The sequence below is a fragment of the Pleuronectes platessa genome, chromosome 4, assembly GCF_947347685.1.
Source record: "Pleuronectes platessa chromosome 4, fPlePla1.1, whole genome shotgun sequence".
Classification (NCBI taxonomy): domain Eukaryota; kingdom Metazoa; phylum Chordata; class Actinopteri; order Pleuronectiformes; family Pleuronectidae; genus Pleuronectes; species Pleuronectes platessa.
The window spans coordinates 11,623,273-11,646,321 of NC_070629.1; positions in this window are offsets into that span (position 1 = coordinate 11,623,273).

A 23,049-nucleotide genomic window follows, 5' to 3' on the forward strand; every position below is an offset into this window, starting at 1 on the left:
ATGAACAAGGATAACTGTGCTGCTTCGTGTGAAGTGTCCTATACTGTTTGAATTAAAATAACCACCATGGATGTAATTTGTCCCAATTCCAGGCCCCAGGTAATCAGACATGTGTTAAAGCGTAAATAGCTACTTAGGTGTAATTGAGAGATCATTATTTTTGAATTAGGCTGAAAAGATTAAGATTTCTTTTGAAGACACTGCCCGAATTATCAGTGGAAAATGTGGATGGAAACTGCACTTTCCACTATTTTTACATTTCAGTCTCATACTCTCTTTTTGAAATCTTTCACTGAGGAGACACACAGGGACCTGAGTCCAGAACGAGTTGACAAAGGGAAACGTTTATTCCGAGGAAGCTGATCTGCTGGTAAAGTAATACAGACTGAAATATACATATAGTTTTTGTAGTCACTGAGGGAAGCACACTTTTTATGGAAATGTTAGATATAATTGAAAAAAAAAACACATCCAGAGGTGTAGATTTATATATCCTAATCATAACTAATGCATACAACAAACGAGGATTTAATATTTTCACGATGCAGTATTGTCATTGATCCATATTCTTCATCAACTAAATTGAAATATGAAAATAAAACAAACTAAGACATGGAGGTATGAAGAGAATTTATTTTTGAAACTACTTTTTTTTTTTTTTTAATTTGGCTTTAATTTGCTCAAAACAAACCTAATCTTTGATATGAAAGTTCTTGGTTTAATTTCTCCATGGTAATTATAAGGTATACTGTGTTGTAACTGTGTCGTTACTCGTGGCTCACTTCATTTCAATTCCCATTTAATTTCTGTATTTAATAAGTAATAATCTAAATTGTTCACATTGAAAATATTGCTCCCATGATAAAAGGTTTGTATTGTTAAAGGCAAATTCATGTATAGATCATTAGGTAGTGAATCATTGTAACATGTCAGAAGGGAGTGATAGGATTTATCTATAGAAAAGGAAGTAACTTTCACTCCAAGAAGTTTAATTGAAGTCAGGATACAGTGAGTCATTGCTTCATATAACCCTTCACAGCTTCTGATTATCTCAGCAGACAATTGAGAGAGCATCACCCTGCTGCCCCCTGTCTGTTCTTCAATTTGCAGACCAGGAAGTGAGGACAGAGTCCCAGAATAAATGATGTGTTACATTAATTCAAGACATTTTAATATGATACAGGAGCACAGGGAAATAAATGAATATATAATGCTGCATTAATTAAAATTGTAGATTAGAACTCAAGTGTCCAGTTCGCCATTAAAATGGAAACTTGAGGACGTTTATTTAATCGTCAAGTTTACATGACTCTGTGTGTTGTGTTCTAAATTCAGAAATGTTAATAACCCTACAGATTGTCTTTAGCAGTCTGTGTGGTTTCTGCTCATTCATTTGACCTTGAAGCATTGGAGCAACACACTCTTGAGTTCAGTGAATGGGAGTCCCAGGACTACTGCATTTATCATTGAAATACTGAGCTGTCAAGTCACACTACATACCTGTCAAGAAGGGCTCAAAGGTACAGCTCGGGCTCCTCTCCTCTGTTGCAGTGCATGATTCTTCATTGCATTGCATAGCAGCCCTATTCACCGTTGTTTTCAGCCATATGTCAACATAATTCATTTCCGTATGTGACAGCTCCTTACAGTAAGACACCCTGGTTGCTGCTAGTTCACAAAAACCATGTTTACACAACCGAGGGCTTGTGCCATCCACTGTGCACTTCATTTCTAAAATTGCACTGCTGCAGGAAAAAAAAAAGGGGGGGGGGGGGGAGTCCTTAAAAATGCTCAGTTTCTTTGACGAGGAATCATTTACATACCCTCTGACAGGTTGTTTCCACATGTGCCGAGCATTAGGTTAAATAAAATGACAATATTTGTACAAACGAGCGAAGCCAGGCATAGAAATAAGCACCTATGAGTGCGGAGACAACACTTTGTCATCATGCCTCTCATTGTGACATCTGAAAAGACCCACAGGTGCTGTAGAAAGTGACTGTGTTGTCATATTTCATTTAGGCATCCTTCTGCAAAGCTGTAATTGCCTAATTAGCTTGTTAATTAGGAGATTAGCATTTACTGATAGAGTGGCTTGCTCTGTTGTGATGAGAGTAATACAGATTAAGTGAGAAGTTATGGGTGCGTGATTTCACAATTTCGCTGTCCACAAAGGGGGTCACAAATCATTAAAAGATTTGCGAAACGGTTGCGTGTTAAACATTTGCAGACGATGTGAAGTCCTTCCTCGGAGTTGGTTTTTGAAGAGGGTGACAGGACGCCGCAGCCCCGGTGAGGGGACAAACTGTCACACGGCGGCGGGACACAGTAGCTCCTGGTCTGGATGTCGCCCCAAGATCCCCATGATGCTCGGGGGGATCGGAGGACGCAGACGGTGCCAGAGACATTACTAACCCAATTATGAGCAGTCTTTTATTCGGTTTGGATACTTTATTCATATTTATTTCCTGGTTTTCTTCGCTGGTATCATGCATGCACTTTGTCTTGATTACGGCCAAACAGGTAAAAAAAAAAGCACACAGAGGAAATATGAATATTCGTTGAATCTGCTCCTTGGTTTCCTGTAGTAAACTAATATCCAGGCAGTGATGCCTTTAAAGATTCTGATGTATGTGTCAGAGCTGGTATTTAAAGCTCCAACTATTTTAAACATATGCAGCAGGTTTAAAACGGCATAATTAATATATATTTACATGACTTAATAAAACTGATGCATGAATATATAATAAGCATTTTCCTGTTGCTGTAGGTTGTGGATGACCTCATTTTAAACACTATATACTGTAGATCAATTTAATCTGCAGCAATGTGTTATATATCATTTGCTTTTTTTGGTTAATCTGCAAAGAAAGGGGTAATACTTGCTTAAATTGACTTTACTATATAACACCATGCACATAAGGTTGTGTGCTTAGATAAGATAATTATGCAGACATTTTTTATCTGCTAACAAGTGTTGTTAACTCCCTCTGTGGTTATTAAATCCCTTCGTGTTAGTCCGGGAGGTAAACTAATAAACTGTTAAGAATGTTAAACGCACAATTAGAGAGTTGATGCACCTCCGACACGTTCACGGGACAAGGAGTGAATGTAACATGCAGAGACTTTTGCAAATTCCGGGTGATGAACATAACTAAAGCTTAAACTCCCTAAACCATAACCATCCAAATCAACACACTACACCCACTGTGTGTCCCCTTCTGGCCACCAATAGACGCCTCATTCACATGTATAGCTGCGCTAACACAAAGCAGGATGTCCCTTAAAAAAAATAAAAAAAGACCTAACCCTTTTGATAAAGTTTTAATCCCACGAGTATGAGGAATCTGTGTCTTTAGGAAGTCAAGACAGATGTGAGAGATCAGGAGCAGGCAGTAATCGGGGGGGAAGGTGAGAGGTACACAGCTATACTGCTCACCGCGATCAATCATACTATACTTGTCCTCCCTCGACTCTCCCGCTGTTACTGTCTCCACTGACTGCACTTCTCTCTTTGCTTAAAATTATTACACAGGCCATAAACCCAGAGAGGTGAGTGTCCTGTTAATGTGGGTACATGTAGTGGTTGCAGTAACCTTTAAGATTGGCCAGCGAGTGGTGGCGGCTTGGACACGGGCCATATATTCTGGTCAATACCAGAGACGCGGATTGACTTGGGGGAGGCATTTTTAAGGTCTTACGTTTTAATTGTCATCCAGGGCCGGCGTCCAAATTGATTCTCGGGAGCTGAATGAAATCAGATTGTAATTGCGATGCTTTCACTGCAGGATTCACTGCCGTTGACAGATTTGTAAAAGTTTACATGCGAGAAAATAGTCGAGGGCGGCGGTCTCTCTCTGTCACCGGTGTGACACCGATGTGGATAAACAGCTGGGAAGCTGAAGGGCAAAATTCACGATTTTCATTACAACCATAATTATCAACTAGTATTTAAATAAATATTCAATTGTTAATTTATTTTGAGCATCAGATGCTTTATAATAAAAATCCAGATTTAAACCAAAGCTAAATCCTTGGCCCCGTTATGTGAATCTAGTGTCTTCATTGAACTGCAGCAGCCGTACCCAACACGGACTCTGGGCTTTATCTCATTTGCTTTATCTCCTTCATATATTTAATTGTAAAGATTTAAACATTAAATTTTACAACTTTTTTCTCGTTTCAACATCAATTTGTCCGGTAATGAAGAGAAAATCTCCGAAGAGGTCAGAGTGTAGCTTGTCTAAATCAATGTGGCCAGACTGCCCTCAACTCAGCTTGAGTATTGACGTTATGCCAGCTATGACACCATAACTCAGCCCACTGCGATGGTCATTTGATAAATGGTATCATAAATTGTTGACAAAACAATTTGTGATGTATTATGTTACCGATGGGTTGTACTGCTTATCAAATCAAGTAATCTGGCAGGGCTCTCCATTCATCAGCATAATGCAAGCTCTCGCTGTAGATAGTGATGACTTTGTTGCCTCGTCGACACACAGTTCAAATGTAGTGTTGCTGGAAAGCAGGGAGAGCCGCTGGAGTCGGTTTCATTATTTTTATGAGGCTCTTACGGACGCACGCTGCTACTGTCTTTTTTTTTTCTCAGTGGAGTGTATAAGCAGTATCAGTATAATGTTCAGAAATAGCTCGTCTTATCTAAAATGGTTTTTGGTGCATGAGTAAATAGTGTCATGTGAACAAACACCACATCTGGATAAAAATGAATGAAGCAGCAGTAAAAAGAGGCACAATGCATATTTCACCTTAACGCCTGGCAAACCAGTAACAAAGTTCAAAACTAAAGTTTTATACTTTGGTAAATTATTCACTTTGTTAAAGAGAGTTAAATGTAAAGGTTCATACAACTCACATGAAGGTAAGCATGACGCTAGCTTACAATATATTAGTATTAAGTCTGACAGAAAGGTTTAATGTTCCATTTTTAAACATTGGTTTTGTGTGAGGGTTTAACAAATATAACAAGTTGATTATTGAGCTTATATACTGCACCTTTGCACATAGCTATTTCTGCCTGTTTAGAGTCTTTGTGCTAAGCTAACAGGCATCATTTGGACTGTACCAATAACACACTGGTATTATTCTTTCCATTTTAAGGCTCATCCAGTATGAGTGTAGGCAGAGTTAATGCTACGTTTATTACACTGCTTCAGGATTGGGGTGGACACACATCTGTATCCTTGTACTGTGCCGCATGTCCTCCCTCCTTAGGCCCCCGCTGACCTGCGCTCACGTTTCACATTAACAATAAAAAACAGCGCTATTCATAAGTTATTAGGGCCTGAGCAGTAATCAAGTTTACTTTGTGTTTGTCTGATTCGCTCTAGAGTTTATGAGACACATATTCAAAGACATTGAAAACAGGGTAAAACATTTTGTGTACACACAGTTGAACACAAAACGAGAGGAGACAGAGCCAGAATGATCCGGATGCATGATCCAACATCATCAATGATTACTAAATAAATGTGATCATTTTTGTGAATAGGTACAGCAACAGGCACAAACACACACACACACACACACACACACACACACACACACAAAAACACACAAACACACAAACACACACACACACTCTAACCCCTAAACCTAATTCTAACTGTAACCCTTAAACCAAGTCCTAACTCCCAAACAGTCTATTCAAGGTGGGTCAGAAAGTGAGGACTGTCCTCACTTCCCAAAATGTCCTCACTCCATAGGTTGCAGGCTCAAAGGGGTCCTCACAAAGATATCTGAACAAGAGCACACACACACACACACATACACACACAATCAAAATATAATCAATACATTCACTTGAGAGTTTACAAGAACAACAAACATGAATCTGTGGCGCCATTAAATACATCGCAACATGTGGACATGCTAATTCTTGTTAGTCTTGCTTGACCTTTTTGCTACAGTGCCCCCGACGATTTTCAGTGGTACTGCTCCACATGTGTGAGCTTCCAGATGTCAGAAATACAGACGTAATGAACGCAGAGTCAAACTAACATTGAGCACTAATGATTGCAAAGTCTTCGGAAAAGAATGCGAATAAGTGGAATCCAAACGTATTTAGATTCAAATTTCTCTGCTGCATAAAAATCAACAAAGCATAGACTGCTTTTCAGACTCTTAAGGAGAAACTTCTTTAATAAATGAGCTGAGATGTCCCTTCGCTGAACTAAGTGGATTTACTTTTTAATGTTCTCTTTGTGACATGCTGACACACATGTCACTAGTCAAGACAGTTGTTTTTCCCTTCTCCAAACACGTGTCATCCTTTGTTTCCCACAAAAACATGCCAGATTGAAAATGATACCATTGTACCTAACGACTCAACGGCGGGTAATGTTGGAGTGGTGACAAGCAGCGGTGCGAAGGCGACTGTATTCACCGGTAACTGTCTTTCTCTTAAGTGTATGGTGAGCTCAAAGAAAAAGGCAAATGAAAACAAAAAGCAAGCAAGAGAGAGCTCATCTCAGCAGTCAACCCGGGCCCTGTAATCAGGAGCATTATAATAAATGCTAAAAGCTAAGTTCTTTATTTTTAGTGTCTCTGAAGTCCCAAGATTTGTCAGCTTTCTTCAAACGTCTCCAGGTGAACATGTCTCTCTGTGTCCCGTTCGTCTTGTTAGCGAGGCATTCATGTGAAACACACGGTACAATATTTATGAAGTCCACCACCACACAGGCAGAGCTACAGCCAGTTTTTCCCAGAGAGATATTTGATCTTAAAAGCTGATGCTCAACAGAAGCCTCGTGCTCTTGATCAGGAAACAATGCTGCGTCTTTTCATCATGCCGTTCTTTGCCGGTCGCGTCTCCTGTCCATCCGCTGTCTGACAGGGCCATTTCTGCTCGGCTGGCAGTGGGCGACCCCTGGGCTTCAAAGGTACATTGAAGTTCTGCAAATAATCTGTCAAACACGTAGGCCAACGACTACAACAACATCTGTCCGCCGCAGCTCCACAGACCTATTCACGGATGTTTCTCGTTGACATGATGGAAAACGTTTGTTGTCACCGGAGTATCTTAGCACGGTGAAGCCCTCCAAACACGACCGCCGCTCATTCCTTACAATTGTTTTAATGTGGTTTGTTGAGGGAAAGGGATTAGATGACCCACTGGTTTGTGACATTTAGTATCCACTATCTCACGGAGGAGGCAATGGGATTTATGAAATGGGTCATACCCATGCGCATGAGTCTTACTTAAGCCTCCCGTTAAAGCCACATGACCTTAAGAAAGAGGGAAACGTATCACAGGAAAATGCTAATGTGGTGCATTTGGTGCACATTAATTCTGTGCATGAATAAGAGACATATTTCACTGCAGGAAAAAATAAAATGGAGCTCGAGAATAATGTGCTCTTTTCTCTCTATCTAAAACATTAAAGGAATCTGCTCTATTGCAATTAGGACGAGCTGTAATTTGTTAACGGGTGATATCATCGCGGGCTATTGTTGTTTTTCTTGTGATGATATGCGAATTAGAGAAAGATGCTGATTTGAGGGGTTTCCAGTGTGTCATCGCCAAACTCAGTAATTACTGTCTATATATGTCAGCCCCTCAGAGGGGCGGCGGGAGGTTGGTGAGCGGGAGAGACGCTAGGTGCTCAGGTTTTGTTTTGATGGTATCATGAGGTATGTGGGTTACTTGTATTAAACAGCACCTGATATATGTTTGGTAAAAAAAAAGAAGAAAAACACATTAGAGCTTGATTTTTTCCCCCAAGTTGCAGCCCTGATTTCTCTGGAAAGTGTTCTGCACCGCGAGATCTCAAGGTTAATGCCTCTCAGGAGCCTTTACCTCTGGTCTTCTGTGCGGATCACCGCAATTAGGCTTTTCACATGTGAATAAAAACTCTCTGAAACAAAGAGGTCAGCTTTCATCATCTGACCCCGCTGCCACGAAGAGGGAGATATCACTGGGTTCAAAGGTGTCATATTACAGGGTGAGGATTAGAGTGAATTGTGAGTGGTGAATAATTTAAGGGGCACATTCAGGGTTTTGACTTTTTATTGCAAATGGGTGCTGAGCAAATCTTTATTTCTTCATAAATTTTTTCCCCTAGAAATTACAAATACCTTATACCACTAATATGTGTTCCCTATAACATTTAATATAAAACTGCACGGATTATGTTCAGCAGAGGACTTTTCCATTCAAAATGGCTAACACAGAGCAAAAATTGAATTAATTTAGAGTTACGTGAATACAAGTCAAACATTCCTTCTTCTTTTACATCTGATTAACTCTATACCAAGTTTTTATGGATATGAATGTCACTTAATTTCCTTTATATAGTCATTGAAATTGTGGTGTGTGGGGTTTTGTGCTGGGCATGTGGAATAGGGTGGGTTTTTGGAGCCATTATCAAAGAAGTCGTTGGTGTGGTTTGATTTTGGATGACCAGTGTATTGAATGTTATATTCAAAAACTGCATATCACAGCTCAACAAAGAATATCATCTGAAACCTGAACGCTTGAGGCTTTGTTCAAATAATTAGGTTCAAATAGTTAAATGTATTCCTATTCCTAATTAAAGGTGATAAGGCTACCAGGTAGACTGCACACATTTCTATTATGTGCAGATTTATTTTTACTAACACCATGGTTGAAGGGTAAAGGTACGATTTTTTTGGGTGTAGAACTTATTGACTTGAGGATATCAAAACTTCCCATAAAACAGTAAAGTGTAAAATATAGGACCTTTAACTTATTAACATTATTGCCTGAGAAATACAAGTAGAGAACTGCCTCAAACCTAATGTTAGAAAAAGAGATTGATGAACACGGCGTTAATAAGATGGACTTCAATTGCAATTAACCATGCTAACTGTGTGTCTATTGATATTCGGAGAAAATGGTGCAAGTTGCAATCCAATGTATTGGATGCTGAAGATGGAGGAACGTTGCCTGTGTGAGGAGAGATAGCACAAATAGTTCTGTTGATCAGGAACAATTTTTTGCCATTTCATTGAATGGCGACATATCTTTCATTAAGGTTTAAGCATTAGATTAAACCAGAACCAGTGTCCAATAGTAATTAACTTGAGTATATCAGGAGGCCATTATTCACATTAAAGTAACCTTTTAATAGCTGAGCCTTTAACTCCACTGCAGGTAATGACTTTAAAGAGTGCTTATTAAAAGAGAAATGGTAATGAGCTTTAATAAAGCAGAACAACTTTGAAATGAAGAGCGCTTTTCAATAGGAAGGGATGGAGGGATTGGACCTGTGATTCCATTAACGAGACTAATGATTCTTTATCAGCCCTCTTATGTGTACATGGAGTTAACATTAACAGTGATTGAGGACGGGGGTTCAGTGAAAAGATGGGACTTTTCATTGCCCTTTAAAAGATCAGATAAGAGAAAAAGAACTTTACTCATTTAAATCATTGAGAATTGATAACACAAGCCGCTACGACCTCAAACTCGGCGAGCGGAGCCGAATTCTCCTTCAGCACTTACGGGCTGTAACAATACAGTACATCTGTAATTATAAAATGAATCTGTGTCATTATGTATGAAAATGAGGCAGATGAAAAGAAGTAGATTAAGTTATGCGAGTGTCAAAAATCCGACTGAGGACACGTGAGTCATTGAGTTGGTTTTTCAATTTTTCCTGCTGGGAGCTTTTGTGTGTGCATGGAACCACGTGCACGGAGCTGAATATATATATAGACCATGTATTGTCTGGACAACAATGGCTTTTTACCTTCTCGTATCATCGCGGAGGTGAGACTGAGCCAGGAGCCACAAGGGGACAAAGTGGGTAAGACAAAGAATTAAAGAAATGCAGGGACGGAGGGAATGGAAATAATTAAATCAATCTTTGGCGAGCAGCTGGGGCAGGACTCCAGCTGACAGCAGCACCTGGGTGTGCAGCTCGGGCTGCCTGGGGCTGCACTGGCTCCCCCCCCTCATCTCGCACCCCCTCCTCTGTATAGCCCTCCGACGGCCCCCGGCCCCTGCTGGAGCTCTGGCTGGTACCCCCCCCCCCCCCCCCCCCCTGTCTCTGTGCCTTCAGACAGAGGCAGCATCGTCACTCTGACGCTCGCAGACTAATTAAAGGGATGATTTGTGGAACGCCATCATTTTATTTAATTAATCACAAACACAAAGCCATAAAACCCATCATCTAAAAATATTCCTGTTGGTTTGCTGTGTACCTAATAGATTAAGGTACATTAAAGAAGCGACGGGATGATCTATTTTAAAACGTGGCGCCAGGGCAGGTTGGCATCCGCCCAATATTTTTTAAGACCTGCCAATCGGCGTGGCGCGTCAGCATCACCGCAACAATACAAACGACTCCCTCTCGCTATTAGTGACAACAACTTGCTCTGTGTTCGTACATCACTTTGCTTTAAACAGCAGCCAAACATACGTGTCGGGATGAATGACTGTGCAGTTCTCAAACAAATGCATCCCTTCTTCCATGTTCCTCCTCATCTCAACATGTTTTAATTAGTCTTGAAAAATGAGTTCATTTGGAAGACAAATAACTCGGGCGGTTTTTGGTTGGCAGGGCTAAAGATGAGTGTTTTCCACCCCACTCGCACAGGGAGGAGAGAGACTCCATTTACATAGCATGCTATATAAACAGAAAGGCTGAGGTTAATCATTATTTAGAATGAGATTAACTTAAAGAGTAGAAATAACACATTTGTAATGTTTGTTGTTAAAGAGCTTAAAAGATATATTGTCCTGTAGACTTCAATCATGTCCATTCCCACCATTCAGTGTCCTTTAACTCAAATTAAATGTCAGATATTAATTAGATATTAATTAATGGATCCTTACAGCCATAAATAGTAAACAATTATCCTTTCCCTCTGCTGTTACAGTGAGTAAATCTACAATATGTCAGTACAGGTACATTTTTAAAAGCAGCACTTTTTTTTGCAACCACAGAAAACAATAATAAGAAAAAACAAATAAAATCATAACTCGACATCCAGGAAGGTCAAAACACTTGCTTAAAGATGTTTGAGTTTTTAATTGTTTCACTTCAGTAAAGACTTTTAAGTTTTCCACCTTGGACAACTACCCTAAGACCTTTCCCTCATGTTTACACTGAACCAGCTTAATTAAAAAATTGAGTCCAAGATGCAAAAAAAAATCTGCATTTTGCTCTGAAAGTTTTTTTTAATTCCATCTATATTTACAAACATAACTCCACCACGTGCAGAAGAAGAAACCCCACAGTCCATCGATAAATATTTATTCAGTGTTTGTGATGAGCAATGGGTGCGCGCTCAGGTGTAATTTGGTTTCAGTCTATCAAGATTAATTTTGTCAGGAACATGATGAATGCAATGCGGGGCGACGCTCCGATGCATCAGTGTCAGTCCGGATGAGATTTCTCACAGGAGTTGAGAGTTTCTAAGATTAAGTGCAGTATTAGTCAATGTTTTTGGGATAAGACTTCACGCTAATTTAGTGAAGAGCAACAACCTGCAGAGGAGGCTCCATTAGCAATGACAATGAACTACAGCTCTGCTGAGGGGAAATCTGATTAACGCCGCTTGCCGGAATTGTGAAGTTGTTTCGCTGGTCGGGTGATAATTCCACATTTGCAGAAATACCAGTTGATGAAGTGCCTTTGTCCGTGCCAAAGTCTCTCATTACTGGAGGATTGTCATATTTCATCAGTCTCCAGGAGGCAACAATGTGCTTAGATTTGACACTAAATTTATAGAAACGTCAAGGGAATACTGCGCAACAGCATATCTCAGGATCCCTATCAGAAGAGAAGTATTTGTTTATGAATTCACCGGCGTTGGGTCTCATTTGTGCAGCGATGTAATGTGCCAAATTTCAAACAAAAGCAATAGCGTGCCCGAGGCGATATAGAATGTGAAGTCTGTGAAAACATGCCTGTGAGATGTGTGTGTTTTCTTAAATCCTCCATCCTCATCAGGATACTGAATCCTCACAGCGTCTGCAAATCTTTCCTGAGCTATGTTTTAACTTTACTCACAATGCGGGATTGACCTTTCGCCGCCAAATATCTCTCCATTACTCCCTCTTCTCTCGAGGAAGTTTCTCTATTGAGATCAGATGTTGGGAGTATATAAGACTGACAAGCTGCTGTCAGCATCGATTTCCATTTCTCCCCGAAATATGGTCTTGAAATCCTCTCCAGGAAGATAAGTATCTTTACACATGACTGCCAGATTTGATTGCCTTGTGTACAGGGGGCTGTACTGGAGTCACTCTGGGTGCATGCCATACTACATTGCATTCTTCTTCTGTTATGCCATACGCTGCCCCTCGCAGAGCCCTCATCTAAATAAGAATATTTCTTCCATGCTCGGCTGTTCTCAGTAGGATTGGTGTGCGGGGTGGGGGGGGTCTGCTCGCTGTAACGGAACATGTGACCTTAGCAGACTGGAGATGTCGGCTTGTGTTGCTTCCGGGATTTATTTGTTGTTTGTTTGTTTTTTTATGTACTGTGCACAATATGTCTATTTTATCCGAAAATATGAGTAATCATCTCGCATGTTAAACCAAAGGGAGAATCCATCTTGTACCTGAATTAGACTTGTACGGATATTCTGTAAATGGATGAGGAGTTTTTCTTTTAATTAATTTAAATGCTCAGTCTATTTGATTTGTGTGTCATTCCAATGGGGAATTTGAGTGTTTTAATTGCATGCTACTTTACACTGCTACACTATCCGGATAAAGATGTCGTACTTTTACCCCACTACGCATTTAATAGATTTAGTTACTTTGCAGATTAAGTTTATTATAGTGAAGTTAGTTTATAGAATAGATTGAACATCCCAAGAGTGAACTTTGCTGCTTCTTGAACCAACTATTGCAACTATACACAGTAATGCACCAGGAATAATAATCCAATAAAATTAAGTGAAAAAGGAAAAACAAACCACATTAGAACAAGTCATTTTCCAGCATTTTTACAACTAGTAGACACTGATACTCAATACTGACTAACATCTCTCGTTAGTGCTGCTAAACGCATTTTCCTGATGTTGGAAGTATTTTCCAAATATATGTAAGTGAAGAAATGTGAATAAAACATGTGATTTTGTGGGTCTTGAAATAATATAAGAATAATTAGTTACCCCACACACTCACACACCCACACGTGCATATTTTTTGTTCTACTATCGAGAGATAAATATCACAGACATTCCATTTCCATCTAAAAGAAGGAAAATGAGAAACTACAGACCAGTGATCATAAAATCAGAGATGTTGATATCTGCTCGGCGCTGAGAGCCCGATGTGTATTTCATCGTGCGAGAGCGGTGACGAGTGCGGTGTTCTGTGGTGAGGGGCGCTTGGTTTGATGGTTGCTGCTTCACATAGAACAATAATAAATTTGGGACTATGGGGGTCTGACACTGTCTGCGCTCAGTATAATTAAGCGGTGCATTAGAAAGAGGGCTGGAATAAAACATGAGTATGTAAATGCAGCCTGGAGCTGATGTTCTAGTGATTATTACAATGCAGATAAAGCATTTCTCACAACTGCCTGTGTCTGCTGGAGCCTCCGAAAACATCTGGACCTTTTAATTGAAAAATGGTGTGGTGTTTCGCTGTGCTGCTTTGTGCTAAGTGAAGTCAACAATTAAGACAAAAGCGTAATTGATAAGAATTGCATTGCTTCATTATTTGGTGTTCCAGTCAAGAAAATTGATTTATCAATTATTTACAGGTCACGGAGCAGAGGTCGTGCATTTCTGTTTTCATTGCATCATCATCTTCAAACATACAGTACCGAGCTGGGAGCATCTCTGCAGCTTCTCCACATGACATCAATCATGACGTGCATATTATGTCGAAAACTAATGACTTTTTCTGTTCTGGCATTAGAACACAGGATGAACAGCGATTGCACGGTTTGGCTGTTTCTTCATGTAACTGTTTAATTATTTAAAATGTTGCATGTGAAACAATAAGAGAGAAAAGCAGCCAAACAAAGCATGGACAATGAAATCTGTGCTACTTCCTTTTTGCGTATAGAAAACCATAATACTTGTTAGTTGTCAGAGATAATTTACATGTTTCTTTATTTCTGTCGGACAGTCCCATTGAAGTAGTTGCAATATTATTTTTGAACAGGATAGTAAAATTAAGTTTTTGTTAAAGGTATGAAGTAGCTGTAACCACAGATTTCAATTTCTTTGTACGTTAACTGCAAAATAAGTTAAAACAACACGATGACATAATAATTCATGGTTACCATAGAAGGAAGCATTTACAGTGGTTTGAGGGTTTAATATTCCAGTGAGTGTAATGTGTCATAAACCGTAAGTTTATGACCTGGCTTAAAACCAGTCCTCAAGTTATCTCTCTTACTTGATCTCTCTCTTCTGGGTCTGTTTGTATTTCACCAGTCAAATGAATGAAGACCATCAATGTAACAATGAAACTTGAGTTAAGTAAAGCGAAGATGCCAGTTTTCCAAGCTCTTGAAAACCCAGTCCTCCAGTAGAACCGTGCAGTTTAAAATCATGCAGCATGCCACATTATTTTTGCCCTGTGCAAATGCTAAATGATGAACTCTGAAACTACTGATAAATAGACAAACAGTTATTGTAAATACTAAAATAAAAGACCAAATAACTCCTCCTTCAAGTAGCTTTACAGATGGTCAAATGCTCCCATTCGGTCTGACAGTATCACATAATGATCACACTGAGTGAAACACGAGAGACTTTATGTGTTTTAGCAATGCAAAACAATATTTGGGCATTTCATTCATTACACTAATTATTGCTCCCGTTATGATGCCGACACTGAGCCTGGATGTGAGGGAAAAGAGTGAGTCCAGTGCTTTTGACGCTCGGTGAACATTCCTTCATCCTCGCTGTCTGAAGACTCCAGATTAGTGGGCCCGGGGCAGAGGCTGTTCATCTGCCAATATGGCACCAGCCTGAGTGATGGGCATGTGGCGATGTCACTAATGATCAGACCAAAATGATTCGCTGACAGGGGAGGAGAGCAATAGATTGTCACTGGGGGTTGAGTTAAAGAGGGGTCCTAATGATCTGCCTGCAAACACTGCCAGAGCACCTCCTATATCACTCCATCTCTTCTCTATACCACTCATCAGGTTCCTCTCCGATGGAGGGAGCCACTGTGTTGTGTCTCAATGCCATCTCGCGACGCACTGTAAACATCTGTCACCTCCGTATCTATATTTCATGCTATCACCTTTTAGGCCTTGGGCTGCGAGCTGTAAGCCTCAGGGTACTTGATTTCCACCAGCGTGAGCTTTCAGCGGAGGACGGATCAAGTCGTAATCATGGGGCTGCATGGCGGTGTTTTAGCAGCGGGTGTCCTATATACCAACATCCCAAGTGGTTCCAAGTCTGTGGCACTCAGCGAAATGAAGAATACCTGATGACCTCTATTTTTATCAGATGCTCTGTTACCCCCGTTGCCATTTCCGTCGTGGTCCTTAACTTTGCAGGAGAATCAATATGACGGGGGTTTAAATTTATGCAAAGTGCATATTCAGAAAGTTTACAAATAGAAATCATTAAAGCCTCATTCTCTTTTTCTGCATATTACATTAATTTGGAGCAGATGACTTTGCTGACTCAAAATGCCACGCTGTTAATCTCTTTAATGGTCTTCTACCCATTTGGTATAAAAGGGAGCGTTGCCATGGAATACAAAGACTTCTGATTATAGTCTGTTGGCATTGTAATAAACCTAATGAGATTTTATTATGTTTATAAGTTATTGCCTCTGATTTTTATTATTTTATTTTGTGATGTCAATGAAGACACAGCCACATCAGATAATTAGGTGGTAACTGGTACATTGGAAACAATGTTTTATAATTTCATCTTCAATAAATGTAATATGTTTTTGTTTGGCATATTGTTTGTAGATTTCTGAATTTGAAAGTTAATTCTTACCATTCCATTGTCTTTAATTTTACTCTAAACCAGTGTTGGCCCACTGTTAAAATGAAATGTGTATAAAATCCTCACTTTCAGTCAACACATGGTGAAATGAGTTACCATGCTTACTCATGACCATCTTAAGTTAAATTATGGAAATCCAAACCCGAGCATCAGGGTTTGGTTGTGTCCCATTCCGCCCATAGGTGGTTTGTTCCAGTTAGTTGCTGTGATGTTTTTTTATGTATCATAGGAGCTGACCCTTGACCTCTGTGGAGAAACAGTCAATTGACCTGGAGACGTTCTACCCTGTTAGCAACTTAATTATTGATAATGACTCATTTGTGATGAAATTGATCATTTACAGAAAGAAAAAACCCCTGATATGTCAATGATTAGATCTGATACTAAGTTATTATATTTGACATTCTGCTGAAATACGTTTAACTATAAAGCTAAGATCTACCTCTGGTGCATAATCAATCATAAATCATGAATTTGACTAGTTCCATTAAATAGAACTCAGTATAAAAATCAAGCATATTTCAAGTTAATGATATAGATCCTGAACTAATAAGAACTTTTACTGAAAATTGATTTTGTGTTTGATAAAGGATCATGACAATTGTTTGGTCAGTTGAAGAGGAAAAGGGCCTTTTTTTTGTTTTGTCAAAAATCATTAAATGAGTTCAAGCAAATTCTGCTGGGGGGAAGAAAAAAATATTTCTTTGCTCATACATTTATCTGTCCTCTGCTCGTATCCATCACACAGACGTCCCTGTGGATTGAGAGAAGAAGTGCCTCGCATGAGCTTAACTCGGAGCAACATTTTCAAACAGCACCCGAGCTGGAGAACACTTTCACCCCGTCAGTATATTTAATTATGGCCGGGATTGATTCAGCGCTCATCCCCTCAATATTATTTTATCTCATTTAAGGGGGAAAAAATGAAAGGTGGAGGGAAAAAAAGTGGCAAGTACTTTCGTAATTTAAGAGAGTGTTAATTAGTGGCTGCTAACCTTTCTCAGTTATCCATCATGTGGTAATGGAGGCAAGGATCCCTTTTCCAATCTGCTTCATTAAAAACTTTCTATTAAATCTAAATATGACGCCGCATACTACTGAAATTAATAGAGTTTCCGAATGCCTAATTTATTCCTCTGATGGTAAAATCCTCCTTGAACATTTTAGCCACATTGATTTTAAATGAATATTATTTAGGAAGACAGAGGTCCTTAAAAGCAGGTCGCAACAATAAATTGCTCCACAGGAAATTTCTTGGGACTGAAGTTGCATCATTAGCATTAAATTCATCATAACCGCTCCTTATTACTGTTTGTAGCTTTTTCAGTTGATGTGAGCTTCTTGGTTGAGGGAAAAACAAACCAGAGTCAAACTTGAACTCTTGTTTGAACGGACTAATGGCCTGAGGTTACGTTTTCCCCTGTGATGCTACAAATCTGTTAAAGTGCAAAGTTTATGGAGCAGACGCGGAGCTCTTTGGCAGGTTCCTCTATTTACCATATGTTTATGAGTTTGAATCAAGCTTTTCACCTGGGGTATTTTTTTTTTCTCTTTAGAGTGAGTGAGTGCAATTTCAAAAAAGGCGATACCACAGCATAACATATTCTATTATAAGTTTTATATGAGTAGCAGTAATAACACAAAGTTTACATAAATTAAAACAATTACCTGTTTATTTCTTCACTGTAATTCTGTAGGTCTTAGTTGACTCAAGCTTCTGCATAACTGGGCTTATTTGACGGTAGATTTTGCGTAAAGGACTCATTCTAAAGGTAAGAACCACACAGCACTTCTTAGTTTCTGCTGATTATGCACTGAAGACAAACTAAATCTGATTCCAACATTCAATTAATTAATTTCTTTTAAAAAAATAAAATAATAGTGCCATGGGAAATGCCCTTTGCTATCTGTCTCAGTGTGTATATGGTGGAAATGACGTTACCGCATGGAAACAGTAAATATATTCATCTTGAAATTGCACTTTATGTATGCTTTCCTGTAAAAAACGATAATGATTTAGATTAGCTCCCGTCGCCATAAATGCATCACGTTCTGACACGATTTCCATCTGAAAAGCTGTATAAATGAAAAGGTGACTTAAATCTCTCCGTCAGTCAGCTCGCAGTTATATTTCAGGCGACACACCCAACAGAAAACCTGCACTCAGCAGTGCTGTGTTATTTCAATCAGGCCTAGTCGCCGATAATATCCACCAGTCAGCAACCAGTATTTCTTTGAGTGAGATCATATGCTGAGAAGATCTATCGTCCCCTTAATCTTCATTTCGTTGGAAAAGCCCACAGGCACATTATTCTTATCCTGAGGTGGAGAAAAGTTGACAAAACTCTCAAAAGCCAACAAAGTGAGACCTTTGAGAAGGAGGAATAATAATATTTGTCATGGAAACTATTCCCTCTTTTGCCACATCATATTTCCATTTTCCTATTTCCACTTATTTCCTTAAAACGGTTGTTGGCCTGAAAGGGGGTCTGGCTATATCTCCAAACCAGATGTGTGCAGTTGCTGTGTCAATCTAATACCCCCAAACTCTTCTTGGACGATATGGAAAAGTGCAGCAGGGCAAATGGTGAAGTCAGAGATTCCCCACTCCCCTTTCTTGTCATAAATCATGCTTGGCAGCACAGAATAAGCTACTTCTAGAGACATCGCTACTGGCACTATACCCATTGCCATTCATCACCTCCGAGGAACTACAAAAAGCTACAAAAAAATAAAAAAGAATAAAAAATTCACCACACGCTACCCATGTAACCCCTGGAACCAACGGTGCCATTAGCAAATGTACATTCCTCTCATGAAGACAAGGCAGCATTTGCTACCTGCACAATCATTCCTTTTTATTGCCATCGTGACCTTTTGGAGAATTTAACGGAGCTAATTGCTCTTCATTTACTCGCCGGGATGGCTATAATCTAATGAGGCATTTGAGACAGAAAAAATACATTTCTCACGTGGACAGATCTTTGCAAAGGTAAATCTATTTCAAAGTGCAAAAGTACAAAAGGGACGTCTGTCATTCCTTTTTGTATTTTTTTGGTTATTTTTTCTTCAGTTAGTTTGGCTTCATGAGCTTGAAGCCTTTAAGCTTTCTATATCCCATAAAAACAAATCCCAGTTGGTCTGTTAGTGTCAGATCTGTTGCTGCAGTTTTCAGCACATTTTCTTTCTTTTCTTTTTTTGTTCTAGTGGTCAGCTTTTTCCAAATCCAGAAACCAACTTCAGAGTCGTTCTCTGAACTTCTCGGCTGCACGTTAGTGTTGGTACGCACAATGCAACACAGAATACACCAGTTTAAAGGAGAGACCCACACAGGCAGTGACGTGCCAGACTCCCGCTCCATGAACCAACCTTTAGCCTCCACCTTACAACGACTGCTGCTTTTCATTGCCCTCAAAGAGATGTGACGGGCATGGCAGAAATGGCGCTGACGAATGCCAGAACAAACAGACGGTGAGAGACAAGACAAAGAGGAAGATGAATGTGTCTGAAAGGTAGGATTCTTGGCAGTTCTGAATTCGGAGAAAAACCTGGATTTCATTTTTGGGAATTCATCCGCTCGCTCGAAAAAACTCTTGCACAGTGTTGGTCCAGACAAACGGATTCTTTGTTTGCCTGGTGCACAAACGATTTGGCCTCAGATCTCCGCAAATTGGCCAAAGTGGTGATTTCATCCTGTCTGGGTCTCTCTGTCACTCTCTCTCCCTTTGAGCATGTGTTTTTCTTTATCATACTTGCCTTTCCTGCCAGCTTCAGTACCGAAGTGCCACAGCTTTGAGCACTTTGAGTATGATGAAGGTCAAAGACATTTTTTCAAGGATGTTAATAAATAGTTGTATATAACTGAGTGTTCAAAGTTGAATAACTACTTTGAATGACATAACTGTGCCTGTAGAGCCTGAGCAGTGGATTATTACAAATTTGATAAATCTCACTAATTTCAGTTTAAGTCTCCGTCCCTGCATCTGATTGGCAAACTTGGCCTCTGTCGTCCATCCACATCCACAGCAGCAGACACTAGTTTCCCTGTACTCACACACAGAGTCAACAGTTCTACTGTAGCGCAGCTCTGTAAGTTACCCTCACCATCAACTTGGCGCTGAGCTAACAAGAATTCGATTGGTCCACAATTGTATTTATCCCCTGCATTATTTATTTCAAAAGCTTAGATGTGTGCACATTAGTAAAAAAGTAAGATGAGTCATTTACTGATGCTGTAGATTTGCTGCTGTATAAGAGCAGGATTTAGAAAGATGATCCACACTGTTACCTCTGTGTTCAGATAGATAGATAGATAGATAGATAGATAGATAGATAGATAGATAGATAGATTGATACTTTATTAATCCTGTGGGAAATGTAGGTCATCCAGTAGCTTATACACTTAACCGACATACAAACATAAAGCACATATACATAGGTAGAACATTGCAGATACAGGTACATGAATGGGTCTGACCCTATGGTACAGAATGCAATGACTATCAGTGAGTGCTTTTGCTTATTTTTTTTTTTTTCATCCTTTGTTCCTTTGAATATAAGAGTACATGCCACTGAATGTCACCCCAAAAGATCTGTTTATCGATCACATCCACTGCTGCAGCACTTTTTCCACAGATGACACTTTATAAACAGTACATCAACACTTCCTTTGTGACGATTAATGTTTATTAATGTATTTATAAACAGCTAGTTTAAAAAACCTGTATACTGTTTATAAATGTGCTGAAGTTGTGAAGAAGACAAACTGAATTATATTTGTTTATTCATCAATGATTCAAATAATGACAAATTATAAAAACATATATTATCATTCAACAGAATCAATAAATGTTTCATATTTTAAAATTGTGATGATTACAACTGATATATTACAGCTCATTATTACCTGAATAAATATTTTAAATATCCTTGCATCTATATTGTTTTATATACTGTGTTGTATATTCACCAACCACTGCAGTGAACAGCAGCTGTTTTTATTGCAATAAGAATATGGGATGTGCAACACTTGGAGCCAGAGGTCAGTGGTTCATTAACAGTCTTGGAACATAAAGTTGCAACACGTACACGACCCCCCCGCTATCACACCCAAAGGGGCAGTTGTATTGGTTGCCATAGCGCCATATTTCACCACATCCCCAGGGGAGAGACAACAGAAATGGTAATTCACGGACAGGAAGTGGAGTGTAGCGCATTGTCGTCATAGTGGACTACAGGTGATTGTTTCTGTGGATCCCTTTATTTTATTGAGAGGAACTAAGCACTTTGAGTGTATCAGTGCGGTGTCATAAAACCACTCTTATGAATCAGTGCTGAGATAACCTAATGTACATCATTGCCTGTATGATAAAGATGAGAATATAGATGGTGAGTTTGCTTAAAAAGCTCTGACGTGTGTTTTATCGGCTTGTGTTTAATAGAAAACAAGCTCTTCACGATGCTCTTCATGGGCTAAAAAATGCAAAACCATTCCTTACAAATCTTAAATACTTAACAGGAATATCGATGTACATATATTTGCTCAGTTTTATGTTGTTTTAGAGCGAGCAGTTCTGCTTGTTCATGAGTGTTTTCCTGAAAATTGTCCTTCAGGCGACTCTTCGAGATAATTCACCTGTGGCACACGGAACCAAAAAAAAGATTCCTCTGCAGATACCTGACCTTACAGAGGACTTCCACTTTCATTTGCATTAAAAATGTGAAAAACAGATAGATTTACAGTGACAAATGTTCCTGGATTGGTCTCTGCAGAGCAATATGAAAATTTACAGTTGGCATTAATATTAATGCATCATTATCAGCTGTCTGATTTCATAAATAAGTACAGCAGTGTCAGCTCCGGTGTAGATCACTTGAGCAGGGCTCACTTTGCGAAACCACACTTTATAGAGCTTTGTGAATTTAATTGGGAAAATTGCAAATCAGGTAGTCAGCCGTATAACTCATTGTCACATTTAATCAATAAACTTTGTAAATCTACTCATTTCATTTATAAATGATCTTATATAGATCAGGCAACCAATTAAACAATTAGCATACATTAAGCAATTAATTAATTTAATCATTAATCACGGCATTACAGTTCAAACTTTACGCCAGCAAATTTGGGAGCAGACGTGCAGGCTGGCGTCGGAGCCGTTCATCATGCCTGGGGAGTGCCGATTGTGACACAACGAGATTTACTGTGCTAAAAATCAATGCAATTAGGAGAGAGGCTGGAAACTGGCCTGGGGTCCGGCATGGTCTTTAGGAAATGCTTGACACACACACACACACACCAAAACTTTATTTACTCTTTTTTCCATTTTGGACATACTCATCATTTGCTGCAGTGGTGCCAATTGTCCATTAAGTACTTAGTAATACCACTGAAGTTGTTTAAAGGTGCGATTTATTGCATTTTTTTTAATGTCAATATGGCACTTTGGAATCGAATGTGATAGAGTTTTAGAGAATCGCTCATCGCTGCTGTGTCCAAACACCTTTATGGATGTTTTGTGTTTATCAAACGTAAGACTACACTTCCAGTAAACCTCATTTGCATATGATTTTCAACTCTGGCACATGTGTTGTACTTGTTGCCATGAGAAAGGAAGTCAACATTTTCTGTGCAAGACATTGAACATTTGTCATGCAGGACACATGGTTGGAATTAGATCACAGACACAAGTGATGTAGGGGTTACAAATATGGGGAGAACAAACGAAAACAAAAATAAACTAACATTAGTGATTAATGTAAACTACATCAGAGTCACATTAGTTGATGATTCGGTCACTTGGTGGCTGCGAATCAAATTCTTCTCGGTTACGTCCAGTTTTGTTGCTTTTGATTTCAACCAAATCCTGAAACAATAAAGCACTTAATTCTCCAACTGTGGTGATAAACAGGAAGCAATCACTGGGGTTACCAGAGGTTTAATGACAAAGCTTCACGCTGTGGCTGAAAATCAAGTCAATGACAAGCGTTAATCAAACGGTTAAGTCGTGGGCCGATGAGCCAAAAACGATGAGCTGAAAGAAATCTATCTATTGGGTGAAAAAGAAACACTGGAGGCTGGTGATCATTTTCTGTGGGTTTGTCACTAAAGGCGTT